At 43.4% G+C, this 15,945-nt stretch overlaps 1 protein-coding gene across 6 annotated transcripts in view; it reads right to left on the bottom strand.

Moving 5' to 3' along the window:
- The window catches only part of LOC117005044 (BDNF/NT-3 growth factors receptor-like), a 333,795-nt gene that overhangs the window by 214,345 nt on the left and 103,505 nt on the right, over positions 1-15,945 (bottom strand). The gene's annotated exons all lie outside the window — the stretch shown is intronic.

Genomic DNA, 15,945 nt, shown 5'->3' with positions numbered 1-15,945 from the left:
TATCAGGGAACCTTGTAACAGATAATGTTGAAAGAATGTGTTGTGGCTGACAGACTTGAAAAAATAAACTGTTTCTTTATTCAGCTTTATAGAGGAGGAATCTACATCACAAAATATATTTATATTAGAAAAAATAGAGTTAAATAAGAACTCCATTCATAAGGTTATTTTTATATGCCTCTGACATCCCATTAAAAGGTAATGACTGCCCTCTACAATGAACATCCCTAGCCTTATATTCAGCCAAATATAGGACTGACTTAGAAATTAGCTGGGGGATTTTTTTCTCTGTGAAGAACTTGACAGTTGAACTTTTAGCAACTTTATTGATATAATGTAAAATAGCTGGTTTTCCTAGGTAAAAAAAAAAGAGTAAAATGCTGATCAAAGATGACAGAATATTCTGAGTTGGAAGAAACCCACAATGATCATCAAGTCCAATCCTTAAGTAAATGGCCCATATGGCAATTGAACCCACAACCTTGGTGTAATTAGCACCATGTGTGCAAAGAGACTACAGTCTACAATGCTAAATTGTAATATACGTAAACTTTAAAAAATTTAAGTGCCTGAGATGGTGTGAAGAATTATGATTTATCAAAACAATACTACCCATAGGCCTGCAGGGGTGAATCCAGGACAATTCTAGCAAAAAAAATTAATATGGCTTAATTATTTATAATTATTTAAAAATTAAACACAGATATATACGGTCCATGATTTTCTGTCAAAATTATTGTCTTGGGTTAGAAAAAAAAGGTGTAACCAAAAGTATGTGTTCTACTACCATCTACATAAGCTGTTAAAATAGGTGGGAGAGTGTTCTTTATCTTCTTCACAACTCTAACCTGATAACTCCCTCCAGGGAACCAGCAGCCACTCTGTGGGGGCTATCTCTGCTAATGGGCCATCAGGGCATCACAGAATGACTCACAGAATTACATCATCCCATACTGAGATGCTCTGCCCTGGAGGGGAGGAACCGAATATTCCTACCTGTATATAATCTGAGACTGGGAACACCACGATACCACTACCACTGGATTCCCAGAGGACAAGACCTATCAATAACAACCACTGGATGTCCAGAGAAAGACCAGACCCTTCTACAGGATCACTGCTTGAACAGCACCACAAAGTATGGGAACATCTGTGACCACCCTGTGGATACACCGAACCTGGACTGTGACCACCCTGTGGATACCCTGAACCTGGACTATATAAAGGCAGTACCCCCCAGAAGAACAACTCCGGGACCCTCACCACCAAGAGGTCCAGGGTGAAGAAGGACCAACAGGATGCCACTGGATCCACAGGCGATGAGTATCTTCTGCTTGATATATCTCTCTCTCCCCTTGGCCTCTTTTCTATTTCTTTATCTCTATCTACCTCAAATTTACTTTTAAATAAAATCCATATTATTGAGTTAGGCATATGGTCTCATTTGCACCTTAATTCAGGCAGAGGCATCTTTCAGTAACAGGATCATAACAGTACTCTGAGGTGAAAGAAGGCTCTAATAAATCAATTCACTCATTATAAGAGTATATCTCTCCAAAGTTCAATTACTGACAATGTTTTCTGACAGGAACCAAAGTAAAAATTTGTCCTCCTTTAAAAAAACCATATCGTGTGTCCATACAGGGGCTGGCCCTGTCAAATATGGGAATAAGTGTTGGGTCCATGAACATAGGCATTCCTCACTATTGTTATGAATGAACTCCTCTAGTTGCAGAAGTTTCCATATAATCTCTGCAGGCATTTATATACAATCAAACTGACTTCCAAATTTGCAACTAGCTGTACCATTAAGTATTATTTACACCACGCACCACAGCCTCTGAGCACCTCACAGTTGCAGCAGTATTATAAGACTAAGCAATTAACAGAAAGTAAAATGCTAATATTTATTTTCCAGTGATAGGGAAACGGAAGCATGGAACAAGTAAAAGATCTGTGATTTTGCACCAGGAAAAGTTATGGCTGTGTAAAGATTGGGCCCAGCTGAGCTAAGTGCCACAACTGTGACTATCTTCTTCCCTCCTTGTACTTTATGAGGATGATGCATTTAAAATGCAAAAACAATATGAGGGGAGAGGTTAAATTCTGCATTCTCAGAGGTGCCAGCTCTGTATTATTATACAAATAATGTTCAGAGTAGGCAAGAAGGAAAGGTGCTAATGGGGGGAGGAGGAAAAAACTGCTTCCCAGGTTGTAGGGAGAAGATAAATGTGAATCAGAATGTATTAAAAAAAGGGGCCATTCATTCAAATAATACAATATTATTTGAATTTTTGACCAAAATTGAAAAAAAATCTGGAGTGTTCATTTTATAAGACCTTGAAACAGCTTGGCTACCTTTGGCCTTAATTTATTCTTAATTCCTGTAAAATTTTGTACGTCCCAATTTCTTCCTAAGCAAGAACAGCACTGCTACTACAAAAATGGCTTTATAGCTTTTCTTGTTCATTCAGAAAAAAATAAAACATCATAGAACATGCAAAAAAAGAGTCTATTTTTTTATGTTGTCTTCCAAACATCAAGATTCAAGGAGTGTAATGCTGTGAGAATTTAATACTATGGAAACAAAGACATTTTCAGATGTATTAAAGGAAGCGCTTCATAAAAGCCTATTTAAGGGTGTTTTTGCAAAAAATATGGACAAGAATTGTCATGTATGGTGCAACCCAACTTCAACCAGAATCCAAGATATCACAAATAAAATAAACAAAATGCTTTAGTTTGTTACTGGGAGTGAACTGATTTGTTTGTCTTCTTTACCTGCAAAAGCACTATCTTACTGTAATTTCAAAAGGTAACAATGTGAAATTAACATATCCCTCATATTAGATATACAAAATGAAGAGAGAAGCCAAAAGAGATGGAAAAATATCTTTACTCAACTCTTCAATACATCTAGATAAGAGATTGATGCAAAGGTACAGCAAACACATTGGAAGCCCTCAGAGGACCAGGTGCTCCCTATTGTGTAAATTAGACTCTTCAGCTCAGGTACAGTCATGGAAAGAAGACAATGGAGGTATGTGAACTCTGTGGCAGTCTCTGCAGTTCTTCAGCTGCAGAGCATGTGCTTTCAGGTACGGCCAATTCTAATATAGAATAGTTCAGACCAAAACTACCTGCTCCACATCTCTTTCTGGGAACACTAGTTAGTTTCAGCTCTGAACTCCAACCGTGCTCAAGCTCTTTAGGCACAAAAGGAAAGTTTCACAGAATCCCAGAATATGCTGAGTCAGAAGAGACCCCCAAGGATCATCAAGGCCAACTCCTGACCCTGAACAAGACCATCCCCAAGAGTCAGACCGTGTGCCCGAGAGTACTGTCCAAATGCTTCTTGAACTCTGTCAGGCTTGGTGCTGTGACCACTTCCCTGCGGAGCTCGTTCCAGCGCCCAACCACCCTCTGGAAGAAGAACCTCGTTCTAATATCCAACCCAAACCTCGTCTGACATAAGTCCAAGCCATTCCCTCGAGTCCTGTCACTGGGCTCCAGAGAGAAGAGATCAGTGTCTACCCCTTCTCTTCCCCTCACAGGGAAGTTGTAGACTGAGATGAAGTCTCCCCTGTCTCCTCTTCTCCAGGCTGAACAGACCAAGTGACCTCAGTTGCTTCCTCTCAAGGCCTTTCTTCATCTTCACAGCCCTCCTTTGGATGCTCTCTAATAGTTTAGTATCTTTCTTGTATTGTGGTGACCAAATCTGCTCACAATATTCAAGGTGAGGCCGCATCAGTGCAGATCAGAGTGAGACAACCCCCTCCCTTGATCAGCTGGCAATGCTGGGCCTGATTCCCCCCAGGACACGGTTGGCTCTCCTGGCTGCCAGGGCACTGCTGACTCATACTCAACTTGCCATTGAGAACGACCTCCACATCCTCTTCTGTGGCACTGCTTTTCAGAGTCTCATTCCCCAGTATGTCTGTATATTCCGGGTTACTCCGTCCCAGCTGCAGAATCCGGCACTTTCCCTTGTTAATCTTCATATGGTTGGTGATTGCCCAGCCCTCTAATTTGTCAAGGTCTCTCTGCAGGGCCTCTCTGCCTTTGAGGCAGTCAGCAGCTCCTCCCAGTTTTGTATCGTCTGCAACCTTGCTTAGTATCCTTTCCAGTGCTGTGTCCAAGTCATTTATGAAGATGTTGAAGAGCACGGGGCCTAAAATGGAGCCCTGTGGAACACCACTAGTGACAGGTCACCAGTTTGACGTCACCCCATTCACTATAACCCTTTGCGCCTGACCTGTCAGTCAGTTGCTTACCCATCGCATGACGCGTTTATCCAGCTATGGCGAGGACATTTTGTCCTGAATAATACTATGAGTGATAGTATTGCAAGCTTTTGTGAAAGCAAAGAAGGTTACATCCAATGGCTTCCCTTGATCCACTAGGTGAGTTACCTTGTCATAAAAAGACATTAATTTTGAAGGGTCTGAAATGAAGCTTGAAGGGTGTGAATTAAGTTTGGATGGTCTTAGGAGAAGTAATGAAAACTTCTCAGTCTCCAAGAGGAGCTAATTTCTGGATATTGGCATAGAAATCATGCAGTGGTTTTCCCAAGACCTATAGCAATTTATAGATTTCTAGGCCTTATTTATCCATGTCACCCACAGGAATTGTGAATTCGGAGTCATTTTGGAAATACTCTGGACTGCCAAATGTTGCACAAAGTAAGCACTAAATCCATTAAACAAAGATCAAAGGCAACAGTTTCAAAAAGGAGAAAGAAAATATAGAAATAAAAAGAAATATTTTCATCAGAACAAGATCTTCTAGGTTGTGATTCACTTGCACAACTCACAACACACATTTTAGTTGAGTTTATCAGTCAACTGAATTACAGTATTCGTACACATGCATCAGGACCTTGACAAGCAGCTCAAATTCAAAATCTTTATGTATACAACAGTGTCATGGTTTAGGATTGTAATTCCCCCATTTAGTGTGTCCTCCCACTGAGACTCCAAAACCATACTCTGCCCACTCACTTCCCTTCCCCTCACGGGTGGATTGAGAGAAAATTGGAGCCACAAAAGGCAAAGATCACAGGTTGAGATCAGAACAATTTACTGGAAAGAGCAATGAGTTAATAAATCTAAGAGCAACAGCTACGATATAAAAAACAAAAGTGTACAAGGAAGAGAGTGCAGAGATTGGCCTGACTGTAGCCATACTACCCAAATGCCTCCCTCCGGTTGGGACCAGTGATACCTGCACTGATCCATCTACCACAATTGATCCACCAGAAAAGGATGTTCTTTTCAGAAGCAAAAGTCCCTTTCCTCCATCCCTGGAAATTATGTAAGATGGTATTGATTAACATCTGGGTCTTGACCATGACCACACGCTCGCTCCAGGCCCCACTCCCTCACAGATACTGCAAAAAAAATTCACCCCATCCTTGGACAAACCCAGGACATTATCCACCCTTTATTCTATATGATTTAGTTCATGCTCAGATCCTACACCTTAGAGCAATATACATATATATATATATATGAAAATATATATCAACAATGAGAGAGAGACTGGGACACTGAATGATGATCAGAATCCAATTTTTACAGAGTGCTACATGTGCTTATATACCATTAACAGGAAGACTGGTAATATTTTACTACAATCATCTAGTTAAACATCACATAGACAAATTTACGTTTCGACTTAGTAAAATCCTATTTCCCATAAGCCAGACTTGATTCAGTCTTCTTGCAGTGAGAGCTCTGTTTGCTCTTGCCAGGGCATCCTCATTATCAGATTGCATATGCTGATTAAATCTGCAGTACTATCAGTCTCATTTATCATATCTCCCCCCTTTGTTTCAACTAAAAATACACTCTTAAGCGATTTGTCTATGAAATTTCTAACACACTATAAAACACAAGGAATAACTACTACAATGCATAATGTGATGCCTAATACATACAAACCGACTTTAACTAAATTCCTAAGCCAGCCAGTGAGTCACCATTTCCCTAACAGCCGGATCAGTCAGTCATACCCATTATCTACCAGAAGTTAATTTACACCCATCATTCAGGGCTTGAATGCTGGCATAGATGGACTGGGAGTGGTTAGAAAGGTTAAGGCAACACATCCCATCAAATTCGAAACACCCATGTCCTTGTGCAAAAAGCAAAAAAATCTATTGCTGCTCTATTTTGCAGAGTAGCATGTCTAACAGAATCAAAATCAACATCAGTGAAAAGTCCTGTTAGTGCTAAGGATGCAGCATTAGTTTGTTTAGTCAGCCAACAGCCTAATAGGTTAAGTAAACCTAAGGCTTTTCCTGCTGCTATACCAGGGGTGAAAAATAATGCTGCCCATCGCTGTCCCTTAGACCAAAAATCAAGCTGGTCATTGCAATCTTTGTCAAAAGCTTGTAAGGTTCTCTTAATTCTAGAGGGATATTTATTTTGAAAAATCATGGACGTGTTTGGGGTTAAAAGGGATAATCATCCAAGGCTACATGGTCCTTTAATAAGCAATGGTATTTCAGGCCAGGCCCTGTCCTCGCAGAGTAAAAAGACTCAAGGAGGTAAAAGTAAAGGAGCGCTGGTGGAGCGAGAAATTATTCCAGATGTATAATTACACCAAGAACTCACATTTTTGTACACAGGGTGGTGAGGGGAAACATCCCATGCCTTAGACTGTTTTTTCCCAGAGTAATTAAACCTTACACAAAAATCCAATTGTTCAGGTAAACCAAAGGCAGTAACTATTTGGCTAGGGTCTTGGTGTTCCCAGTTCAAAACAAGAATAGATTCCTGAAATGGGAATTGTGCACTGTACAAACCTCCCCGTCATGTGTGGAGTACTGGTTCTCCCAGATGGGACACCCTCACCTTGTAAACCCTGGTACCCTTAGGTAATCCAAGCCATTTTCCCAAGGGCATAAGTCAGTTAGTAGTTAAACAGCTGTTGATGTGGTGGCTTGGTCCTGTTCTCGGGTGTCCTCCTCCGATGCTGGTATTACAGATGGGTCCTCAGGTGCTGTCAAGGGTGAATCCCCTAGTGCTGCATTCAGGGGTTCTCAAAACGGCTTCACTTGGAACGATTCTCTGTAAGGACACATGAAAAACCTCGACCCCAGGTGATCAAAGGAAAAGGTTCCAATCTTTTACTGTTTTCTGGATCCTTTATTAAAAGAAGGGGCCTTTCCTGATGTTGCAATTGTGAAATACAATTAAAATGTCAATTGGTGGATTGTGATCCATAGAAGAACAATTCAAAAAGTTAAAAACACAAAGAGCTTTCTGCAGTCGCTAGGCAGGGGTGCCATCTCCAGCTCTCCCTTTCTGTAGTATTAAAAGATCCTTTGAGAGAGCCATGAGCTCAGTCAATGATAAATTGGCCTGTTAGGGAATGAGGAATGCCTGTTTTGTGAGTAATTCCCTGTTGTGACCCTGTACCCAGATGCTTTAAGAATGGTATGTCCCTGTAATCCCTGTAACCCCTGTAAAACCTATGGATTGACCATCTGCAATGGGATTGGTAAGAAGTCAAAGGTTCCCTCCTCCCCTTTCCTGACCCTTGAAAAGACCTCAGACCTTGAGGATCGGTCTCTTTTTCCCTTCGGAAGCGATGAAGAAATAAACTGAGGAAAACCCTGAAATGAAGAACCTCTATATATCTTATCCTGTTCTACACGATAGCACCTCAGGCTAGCTCTGCCGGGTACATAGGGAGCAGGGCTAGCCACAGGGAGGTTTAGCAATTCCTCATAGAGCAAATATGGCAAGAGCTCGATGGGAAGTGTAAACTGGACCCTTATCTGTTTTCACCTCAGAAGGTATACCAAGAGTTGCAAAAGTGGCAGTAAAGTGTCTACAGACATCTTTAGTTGTTTCCCCTGAATGGGCTGATGCAAAAAGAGCACCAGAAAAGGTGTCAATAGAGGAATGAATGCATTTTAAATGGCCATACTCAGTAAAATGGGTAAGGTCTGTTTGCCAGATTTGAAGGCTTTGAAGCCCTCAGGGAATTAACACCTCCTGCAATAGAGAGAAAAGAACACCTTTGACAATCAGGACAAACAGCCATAATTGCTGAAGCTTGGGCTTTAGTAATGCTAATGTTTAGAATCAAAGTAGCAGCATTCTGGTGAAAAAAGGAATGACTCAATTTAGCTTGCTCCATCTTATTAGGTAGGACAGAATTTAGTACAGGCATTGCTAAGAGATCAACCTGCCTGTTCCCTTCAGCCAAAAATCCGGGAAGGTCTGTATGAGATCGAATATACATAACAAAGTAAGGAGATGTTCTATTTTCTAAGGAAAAAACAAGGAGCTGCAACCACTAAAAGAGTTGTGAATTTTCAACCTCTTTCAAAACTGATGCTTCAGCTCTCATCACAATTCTTGCAACATAAGCTGAATCTGTTACCAAATTAAAGGGATCAAAAACTTTTTAAAAAGCTCTGACAACAGCAGCTAGTTCAACAATTTTGGGAGACCCCTCAACTGTGGACACATCTGATTTCCAAGTACCAGATAAGAGATCTTTCCATACAACCAGTGATTTATGAGAGCGATAAGAACCACTGTGAATGCTATTAAGGATTTATGTGGAACCTCACTTCTCTTTGGTTTTTGTATCAATTGAAATAAAGGGATTAAAAACTTATGTTTTGGCGGGTGTATTGAAATTTGCCCACTGAATTCAGTAGAGGCCATCTGAATAGCCTCAGATTCCTGAAATATGTGTGATATATGTTATAATTCGTGTTTATATAAACGGATTGTATGAAATAAAATAAAGTAAAAAGAACCTCTTAAAACACCAAGCACCCGGGGCCATAGACAACGGCCATAATTAGCATATCAAAAGACCTGGCCCGGAGTTCTCCACAATGGACGGGAAAAGGACCTGTCAAGTACCACATATCAGACAGTCGATCACCTCCACTGGTTCCCGTAAGCACTCCCAAGGAAAATTACACATCAATGCAGAGCAGACAAAGCCTTCATCAACACGCAGGAAGGACCTTTTTCCAGGGCAGCACCAGAAAAAAAGATTTAATCTAAATATGAGAATCTGCAGCAGAAACAAAGGAAATTCTCGCCTCAGGCCAGGAAAAACTGTATAAAGCTGGACTCTCTGAAATGGCAGGGTGTGAACACAGGGGGATCTGATGCGATAAAGGTCAGACCAGTGTGTGTGTCCACCCAGTGCCGACCCCGGGCTCGACGCTGTCGTGTTTTCGCTTGTGGCTTCCCAGGACCGTATTTTCGGTCGCAAAAATAAAAATTGCTGTTTTGCTACTTAATTCGACTTGATTTGGTTATTATCTATTGTTGTAACCCAATACCCTACTGCTTTAAGAATGGTACATCCCTTTAACCCTGTAACCCCTACAAGACCAATGGATTGACCCCTGCGATGGGATTGGCCTGAAGCCAAGGCTGACCCCTCCCCTTTCCTGACCCATAGAAAAACCTGTGCCCGGTTTTGAAACTTCTTCTTTATCCTCATCTCCCGCTCTGACCACATGGAAGCCTAAGAATAAAACAGGATACCAACCCTGGGATAAAGAGCCTCTAATATCTTTCTGTTTTACATGAAAAAGCATCCCAGGCCGGCTCTGCAGGTATTTGGGGAGCAGGCCAGGCCCCAGGGTGCTGTTTCAGTTAACGCCCGGAATGTGGTCTTTTTTTAATTAAAATCCACGTGAGAGGCTGTGCCCTTAGAGGGTTAAAAAGCCGACGGGAAGCCCAACTACCCTGCGGGCGAAACTTGCTTTCTAGCAGGTCTAGCTTAAGGGGACGAAACCGGTAAACCATCCAGCAATAGGGTGGTCGGTTTTCAGGAACAGTTACAAAGTACAGTTCTTCAGCTCCTTGGTACTTCGCACAGAGTGGTAAGTATAAATTTTCCTCCGTGGGGAGGGGGATTTTGAGGTGCTTTTTCTGTTACATCAAGGTGCCAGGAGCTGGGCTGCACAGCATCTGCCCTGGGGGTTTTGGAGCTGTATGCAGCCGGAGACACTGGTGGGGGTAGCAAGGCCGCCTTGAAACAGTTTCTGCCGTGTGTACAGTATCACGCCAGACAGCTGATTTCAAAGAGAGGCGCCGTTTTTGCTGCAGCCTGTGATTCTCTGTGGGGGGAGGTGCCAGTTTTGCCGGCAACTAGCAGTCTTCTCTTACTGTGTTTTAACTGTGCTTTGTAGTGAGATATTAGAGTAAATTGCTGTGAAAAATATGGGTACACAGCAATCTACTTTGCAACAGAGCGTGGCTTCACAAATTAGAGAACTTTTAAAAATTGCAAATGTGATTATTACTAACAGAGAACTACATAGGTTTGCTAGGTGGCTGTCTGTAGAAAGATCTGATCTTAATTTGGAAGATATGAATTCGGTTTTATTTTGGAATGAAATTGGAGATTTATTAACTTTAAAAGTCGAAAATGGGGATAAAAAAGCCTTAATGTTCATCCCAATATTTTTGCAAATTAGAAAACTGTTACTCCAAACAGAAAATAACAGCCAGTCACAGCAAACTGCTTCAGAGACAACCAGTTCTTGTATCTGTCCCTCTATATGTGTTGTTCCCTCTTCACCTAAGAAATCTGACTCCTCTGTCTCTCTAACTCATGCTGACAGCCACGTGTCTTTTACTACTGAGGCTGAAAGCAGACCCCAAAATGGCTCCAGCCACATGGCATTAAATTCTTCTTCTTCCCATAATACTCCTTCTCCCTTGCTAACACCCTCAGACCCCTCTCCAAACTCATCCTCGCCTCTGGGTATTCAGGACTGTTCCCCTCCCCCAAGCTATCAGGCTACCACAGAGGGGGGTGGGAGTGGGTGTGGGAGGACTGGTTCTACAGCTTCTACACAACCTCCTTCTGAGATAAGGGCCTCGGCCTCGGCACCGCCCATCACGCAGGACACTGTCCTGGTGGAGGCACATTATCAACAGATAACACAGCCCAGAATAGAGCCCATCCCTAAAACCTCGATTCTGGAAACTCAGATACCGTCTGTGGCTCCTGTCATTTATATGGGTAAGAGAAATGGCAGGAGAACATATCAGCCACTACCATACCAAGATAAAAAGGAAATTTGTAAGGTTCAAAGAGAATTTGACAGACACAGTGAAATGTTTAAAGGATTTTTAAGAGCAACATTTAGTTCTCATGAGATGGTACCTAATGATATTAAGGATTTATTCAGATGTTTACTTTCAGCTTCGGAATTCGAATTGTGGGAAAGTATTTGGAAAAGATCTTTAAGAGTACTTTTGCAGGAACTACAACAAAGCCCAGAAAGTGCAAAAGATGAGGATGATAATGATATTACACAGGAACACCTAACAGGAGAGGGACAATTTGAGAACCCTGATAAACAGGCACGTTTATTAACTAAATTTGTTTTGGATAAGATCTCTCTAGCAGCAGAAAAAGCTTTCCATCAATTACCTACTGCTGAAGTTACAGGTAGTTATGTTAATATTAAACAGTTTCCTTCAGAAAGTTTCTTGCAGTTTCTGGATCGCCTCCGTGCACAGGTGGAGAAACAAGTCTCGGACCCAAAGGTGCAGGCAGAGTTACTAAAGGAGATGGCTCAGAAAAACGCTAATGAATCATGTCGCAGGGTCATACTTAGTCTTCCCCTCGACCCACCACCTAGTTTAGCACAGATGATAGAAGCCTGCACCAGAAAAGCAGAACTGTTCAGTGCACCAGAGAGGAATCCAGGACCAACACACTCACGATCTGCAGCAGCTATGACACCAGGACCAAGGAAGCAACCGGTACCACCACAGCAGCTGCAGCACATCACCTGCTTCCAGTGCAAGAAAACAGGACACTATGCAAGGGACTGCCCACACAACCAGAAACAGAAGAAGACCAACAAACAAAAAAACTAGGTGTACAGCGGGTACCCGCCATAAATACCATAACGCGCAAAGATATAAATACTGCGGGTTCCACACGGGAAAAAACCTCTCTCTTTAAAACTAAGGGGGAGGACGGGACAAATGGTGTGGGGATTAATGATAGCATTAATGTTAAACATTCAATTAGCAAGGGTTGGACGCCTTTTGGTCGTCTCAATCTTAAGACCACTAAAGGTGTTTGTTTTATGTCAACAGAGTGGACAGCAATTACAGTGGATCTGTCTAGCACTTCACTGGACCTGACGCTGTTGCATTTGGAACTGCGCTGTGAGTATTTAGTTATGGGGGACACAGCACACACACCCTTGGAGATGGAATTACTTCCATTATCCAAGAAGGAAAATGTCTCAGGTTTCGTTCTCTTAGCACGCTGCTCACAACCACCTTATTACCTGAACGAGGGGCAAATCCTCGCCCAGGCCATCCCTGTTCCAAAGGAAATCACAGCAGAAGGAAAATCACCTGAAGTCTATTGGGCAGAGGTGGTGGGTGAGGAAAAACCCTCTGTGGCATGCAATCTGACCCATGGTTCAGACCATCTCCATGTGGAGGGGGTGCTGGACACAGGGGCAGATGTGACGATCATACCCGAAAGGATGTGGCTGTCACAATGGGAATTGCAACCCGTGGCAGGCAAAATCCAAGGTATAGGGGGAATCAAATTGGCAAAAATATCAAAAAGCATCGTGCAAATTGAGGGGCCGGATGGAAAAATAGCTAGTGTCCGTCCATTTGTTACAGACTATAAGTGCCCCCTGTGGGGAAGAGATACCATGTCTCAGTGGGGAATGAAAATGGTGATTCCCAAAAGTTCTCAGGATTTTTAAAGGCGACCACTGAGGAGCGCCCTGCCCACAAATTGACATGGTTAGATGATTCTCCAATCTGGACAGCTCAGTGGTCGATGGGTAAAGAAAAACTTAAGGCGATGGAGGAGCTTGTAGCAGAACAATTGGCAAAAGGACACATAGAAGAAACTACAAGTCCTTGGAATTCCCCGGTATTTGTAATTAAGAAACCAGGGAAGGACAAATGGAGATTGTTACATGATCTCCGGGAAATAAACAAAATTATAGCAGACATGGGATCACTTCAACCAGGGATGCCCTCTCCAACGATGCTCCCTCAAAATTGGAAATTGGCAGTTTTAGATATTAAGGACTGTTTCTTTCAAATCCCTTTACACCCAGCAGATGCTCCACGGTTTGCCTTCTCTGTTCCTACCATCAACAGAGAAGCCCCAATGAAGCGCTACCACTGGAAGGTGCTCCCTCAAGGGATGAAGTGTAGTCCTTTCATATGCCAGTGGTATGTGGCCTCATTGCTGTCTCCAGTGCGTGCTCAGAGAAAGGAAGCTATCATCCTACATTATGTAGATGACTTGCTTGTGTGTGCCCCCGATGACTCTATACTCCAACACACGCTTGACCTAGTGGTTAAGGTTTTAACCTCTGCTGGATTTCAATTGCAGGAGGATAAAGTCCAAAGGATGCCACCTTGGAAGTACCTGGGCCTGGAAATCACTGCAAGGACCATTGTTCCTCAGAAATTGGACATTAATTGTAACCCAAAGACCTTAGCAGATCTCCATTCCTTGTGTGGGTCTTTGAATTAGGTTAGGCCCTGGCTAGGCCTCACTAATGAGGACCTAGAGCCCCTTTTCAATTTATTGAAGGGGGAGAGAGAGCTGATTTCTCCCAGGGAACTGACCCCAGAGGCAAAAGCTGCAATCACAAAGGTACAGAAAGCTCTAGCAGAGAGGCAGGCTCATTGCTACAAGCCTGAACTGCCTTTCAAATTCATAATTCTGGGAAAACTACCACACTTACACGGTTTGATATTCCAGTGGATCGAGGGGCAGAGAGATTCGCTCTTAATCATAGAGTGGGTCTTCCTCTCCCACCAAAGATCCAAAACCATCACTAAGCCACAAGAACTCATAGCTCAGCTGATTCGTAAGGCAAGGATGAGACTGTATGAGCTGGCAGCTTGTGACTTTACATGTATTCACCTTCCAGTCAAACTCTCCGAGGAGGGAAGGAACTCTCCTGAGAAGCTGACAAAGGAGATGTTCGAGCACTTGCTCCAGAGCAATGCCAGTCTCCAGTTGTCTCTGGACAGCTACAGTAGACAAATATCAGTCCATGCCCCGTCTCACAAGCTGTTCAATGAGGAATTCCACCTCATTCCTCGTGAGAAAAGGAGTCGGAGACCACTCAAAGCTCTCACAGTGTTCACAGACGCTTCTGGGGCTTCCCACAAGTCGGTGATGACTTGGAGAAATCCTCAGACTCAGCATTGGGAAGCTGATGTTGAGTTTGTGGAGGGTTCGCCTCAGGTAGTTGAACTGGCTGCAGTGGTAAGAGCTTTTGAGAAGTTCTCAGAGCCAATCAACTTGGTAACAGACTCAGCTTATGTAGCGGGAGTAGTGTCCAGGGCGGAGCAGGCAGTGCTCAAAGAGGTTGACAATGAGCAGCTTTTCAGGTTGCTGTCAAAACTAATCTATCTGATTTCTCATAGAGAACATCCGTTCTATGTGATGCATGTGAGGTCACACACCGATTTGCCAGGTGAGATCGCAGAAGGGAATCGTCAGGCAGACTCCCTTGCCACCCCAGCAGAACAAGCACGCCTCCCAGACATCTTCCAACAGGCAAAGCTGAGCCACCAGCAATACCATCAGAATGTGCCAGGTCTGATCCGTCAGTTCAAGCTAACACGGAGTCAGGCTCGAGCCATTGTGGCCACCTGTCCCAGCTGCCAGCTCCAGGCCATGCCATCGCTAGGTGCAGGGATTAACCCCCGAGGCCTTGGCAGCTGTGAGGTGTGGCAGACAGACATCACACACATTCCCAGTTTTGGTCGCCTCAAATATGTTCATGTAAGCATTGACACATATTCAGGTGCGGTTTATGCCTCTGCCCACGCAGGAGAAAGAGCTGTGCATGCCAAACAACACCTAGTGCAAGCTTTTTCAGTATTGGGGATCCCTAAGGAAATCAAAACAGATAATGGCCCAGCGTATGTGTCCAAGGAGTTCCTGGAATTTGTCCAGCAGTGGGGAGTGGAACATAAGACAGGCATCCCCCACTCCCCCACAGGCCAAGCTGTGATTGAGCGTGCACATCAGACGCTCAAGCATGTTCTGGCTAGACAGAGTAGTTCAACTGTGTGGATGTCTCCACAGCAGAAGCTGTGTAAAGCCCTGTTCACTATCAATTTCTTGAACTGTTCATTTGAAAACATGAATCCTCCTATGGTTCGTTATTTTAACAGTGGCAAACAGTTCAAGCTGTCTCAGCATCCACCAGTTTTGATTAGGGATCCAGAAACCTGGGAAACCAAAGGTCCCTATGAGCTTGTTACCTGGGGACGTGGTTATGCGTGCGTATCCACTCCCTCAGGCCCTCGGTGGATTCCCCAGAAATGGGTGAAGCCTTATGTCCCCAAACAGCCAGCTCCAGCTGAAGAGGAAGAGAAGCAAGTCGCAGTTGCTTCGAAAAGAAGACGCCGCCGGAGAGGAGAGAGAACCAACACAGAAGACGACCTCCCGGCAGACTCAGAGACTTTTAACATGTTTTAAAATGTTTGTTTTCTTTTTAGAGAATACCTCCCTTCCACTCAACTCGTGATGAACCCCATCCAAGTTGTCATCCTGTTAACACTGAACAGTCAGGTAGCTGCATGGATCGTCCCTCAGCCGCGTCAAAACGTCTGGGTGACCCTGGCAAAGACACTCCAACAGGAAAACATATGCCTGTCCTCGGCAGTAGCAGAAAATCCTATGTCCACCTGCCTGGTAGGAGTTCCCTTGAAAGCTGGAGAATATTCAGCCAGCTTTGCAATGGAGATGCACAATGAAATTCCCGGGATAAACACAATTTCAGTATACAAAACTAAAAGGCAGAAAACAGAAGAGAACCCTATGGAGGAACTGCTGCCCAATTTACCAAAAGCAGCTCAGGAACCTCAGGAATTAGAGCTGTTAGGTTCCTATCCGGCACAATACTGCATTCAGCTTGTAATTTAT

The sequence above is a fragment of the Catharus ustulatus genome, chromosome W (assembly GCF_009819885.2).
Source record: "Catharus ustulatus isolate bCatUst1 chromosome W, bCatUst1.pri.v2, whole genome shotgun sequence".
NCBI classification, from domain to species: domain Eukaryota; kingdom Metazoa; phylum Chordata; class Aves; order Passeriformes; family Turdidae; genus Catharus; species Catharus ustulatus.
This window is presented reverse-complemented; position numbering and strand designations above follow the sequence as displayed.